The sequence below is a fragment of the Nelumbo nucifera genome, chromosome 8, assembly GCF_055504915.1.
Source record: "Nelumbo nucifera cultivar China Antique chromosome 8, China Antique-T2T, whole genome shotgun sequence".
Lineage (NCBI taxonomy): Eukaryota > Viridiplantae > Streptophyta > Magnoliopsida > Proteales > Nelumbonaceae > Nelumbo > Nelumbo nucifera.
The window spans coordinates 41,903,793-41,907,665 of record NC_142656.1 but is presented as its reverse complement, the minus strand read 5'-3'; positions in this window follow the sequence as shown (position 1 = coordinate 41,907,665).

Sequence of the window (3,873 nt, the reverse complement as noted above, 5' to 3'; positions counted from 1 at the left end):
TTCTTGATTGGCACAGTGAACCTGCGATTTGTAGTTTCTTGATTTATTCATTACATTTGGTCTGTAAAATAATATCTTTTTTTTTATTTTTTAGACTGAATGTATAGGATTTGATCTGATGTAATATTAATAGAAATTTTAGGGTTTTTATTTTATTAAATTTTGGACCGAAGAAGGTGGCGCAGGAAGGAGATTTCGCAGATGGGAAAATTGCTATCTGCGATTTGTAGTTTGTGAAACTGCATACTGTGATCTAACCTCTGTTTTGCAGGATGGAATGCGAACAGCCCTCGTTGACTGATTCTTGCTTTTCTTTTATCAGTATTTAATTTCATATCAGTTTCTTGGATTAAATCTTTAATTAAAGATCAAACCCTAGACCCATTCGAACCAGATTGTCAGCCCTAATTTCCCACTGATGGGCCTAAGGATTGATAATTAATTAAGAGTTTAATTCGGCCCAACCTGTAAAGCCCAGTTTTAAATTGTTAAAACTGCTAAAAGCCCACATTTGCAGGAAAGCTATATGGGCCGAACTGCTAATCCCTAATTCGTCCCATATACCTAGATAATGTTAATTGTTAATGTTATGGATTAAAATGGGCTTTAATTATGGACTTTACAGATATTTAATTAATTGGATCAATTTATCCTTGCATGTGATGTATGGATGTGTGATGTGCAACGTTCATGGGCCATAGTTACTTGGCCCATGCAGATACAACAATGGCTCTTGTGCACACCATGGCTGAATGCACATCATTGCCATGGTGTCCCTAAAGATCATTGGATGATCTCCCTCAGTGGTGAGCCCCACACCTCCTGAAGAGGATACGTGCGGAACCCTAGCCAATTAGGGCCCACCTAAATCCGGCTTTATGAAAGTCAGTGGGAGCCACTTTGGTTTGACCTAAATTAAACTTGGGCGTAATTATTGTTCCCTCTAGCAATATGAGTGCATGTGATAGGGAGATTCATATGATGAACTCTCTAAAGGCCTTCCATCATTAGTATGAAGATGGGTCATTCAATAATGAGGAAACGCACCAGAAAATGGGCTATCCATTTGCTGTTGGATTTGTCTGAGTGTTTCATAAGATGATAGGGGCATCATAGACCGATGTGGGAGGGGCTTCACCAAAAAATGGGAACTCTCTCACGGTACCTTGGCATTCACGAATATGATGGGTGAGCACTCACTGGACAGAAAGTTTTAACCTAAAATGTCTTTGAACCTTGTCTGATAGAAGCCAAAGGGAAAGCTCATATGATGAGTGGATTTGATCCTTCACAAAAAGGTGGTGGGGTTATGTAGCTGAAATAGTTGGCTCCATGCACCCTATCTGATTTCTCACATTTCCAAGGACAAGTCGATGTCTCCGTTACTGAGATTGGAGGGAGTTTAATCAAATCAAACTTGCCAATGACATATTGGATAGTCTCAAGACAATGTAAGAAGAGCATAACCATTCTACTCGATAGAAGGTCTTGAAGTAGTTCATGACTGCACAGATGTCCAAGGGCCAACAAGTTCATGACCATTGTCTTCGGATGATGGGTTATATTAATGAACTGGAGGCTCTTGGATCCGGGCTGGATCTGGTAACCCAGATAGACACTATTCTCAACTCTTTGCCTTCGTTCTTCAATCCATTCATCATGAATTACAACATGAACAATATGAGTGTCAGCTTGCAGGAACTCATCAATATGTTGCAGAGGGCCAAAGAATTGATTAAGAAGGATGAGCCCATTGCCATGCTTGTTGAAGTAGGCAAATCGGGCAAGAAGAGGAGGGCAAAGAGGAAGCCCTAGAAGAAGGCCACCAAACCCAAAAAGCAGAGGAAAGACAAGGCATCAGATGTCTGTCACTATTGCAAGTAGACCGGCCACTGGAAGAGGAATTATCCTCAATACCTGGAATCCAAGAAAGGTAATCTCAAATCTTGTGTCATAGAAACCAATTTGTTGGTAGCTTCTGCATTCTGGTGTATTGACTCTGGGGTTTCAACTCATGCGTATAACTTACTACAGGGGTTCAAGGTAAGCAGAAGGCTGAGTGAAGGAGAAGTAATAATTGTACTTAAAGATTGTCTTTATGTACAAAATTTAAGAAGAAATTTGATTTCTATCTCAAAACTGTGTGGGGTGGTTATTCTGTCTTCTTTAGTAATATGATTACTATTAAAAGAAACAACAGATTCCTCGCATATGGGGAATTGGAGAACAATTCGGAGTCGATACAGATGGAATCCGTCAAAACCCAAAACATAAAAGTTGTGGGCCTTTCTTTTTTCTTTCTAATGCTTCTTTAATTGCCCAATTCGGAGTACGGAATTGTGAGTTAGGCCCAGATCACTGATTGTCACCGAAACTGTACAAAATCACCCAAATTGGCATGTTTCCTTCCAATTGCCTTCTTTATTGCCCTGCATCGAAATACAAGAGTAATGAGTCCATTTAAGTGCTAAATAAATGTAAAAGAGTGAATATTAGGGGATAAAAATAGGGGTATTTTTGGTCTCATCAGAGCTGTTAGACAGTTGTATGCCCTTATCTCCAATCAGATTGATGTACTTATGACATTTATTGTAAATGAATAAAGTACATATTTGATTCATGTTATAGTGGTGTGTTTCTGTGTAATACCCTTAAACTGGACAATTAATGAGACTCGTGTTAGTTTAGAATGTTCACAGCCGTTGGATAAGTCTAGGGAGATTTATCGTGCTAAGGCTCACACTGGTGTGCCGCCAAGTGTTGGGGTGGCCTGTCTCAGCTACCGGGGTGAGACCCGAGGTACATGCAGTGTAGGTTTACTTGAAACCTAGAACCGGATCAGATTTCTAGTATTGCCCTGGACCTTGGAGATTAGTGGGCAAAACTGAAAAGTTACACCTGACCCCTAGACTCGATTATGATACTGCACTAGGTGTCGGATTGGGCTGTCTTTGCTATGCCAATAAGTGAGATCCTTAGCGGGGGTCAAAACCTGAGTATGTTGGGACAGTCCGAGAATTCATCTGAGTGAGTGGTCATAATGACAGGATCAGCCCCTTTGTCGGACAAAGGTAATGAGCGGGGATGCACTCTCTCTGATTGAAACCAAGACTGCTCGCAGCCGTTTTGAATCATTTAAATTTGTTTTGAAAAATATATTTTATATACGGATATAAATATATATATATTACAGTTTCAAATTGTTTGCAAAAAGGTTTTAATTCCCGGGATCCATGTGAGTAGAGAGTGTAGCACTGTTCCTTGCAGCCGAGGGAGAGGTCCTCTCTTGTCGGGCAGTGTTTGATCATTATGGGCTGAGAGTTTAAGTGTAAGACCATTGAGGGTAATACCTGATGGGCTAATCTTGCATCTGCCCATAGTCCCTACGTGTTACAAGGTGGCTTGGCCCAGGGACAACTTAGTGTAAGTGTTGGGCCCATAGATTCCATTTCATGGGCTCAAGGGGTTCATTGGGCTTTTCAGTGAATTCGGCTAGGCCTTGTAACAAAGGCTGGGCTGAACCCTTGTGGCTGATGTGTAGAACAATGCTTGGGTCCCACACCATACAAGGAAGCCCAACTGGCCAGCAATTTGGAAGGCTAAGTGAGCACATATACTTATTGGGCCAAAAGCCCATTTCGAACTGGGCTGATTTGATCTGTTAAAGAAGGGGGTGGATCTGAGATTAGATTAGCAGTTAAGATAAGGTTTTATCCCTGAACACTCAGAGAGTCCAAATCTAAATATAGATTCCGATCTGAAAACCTCCTGATAAGATTAGGAGAGGGTTGATCTAATCTGCAGATATGATAAGGGTCTATGCTTATCACTTAAAGGGAATTCTGGTCCAAATATGATTTGGATCAGCAACTC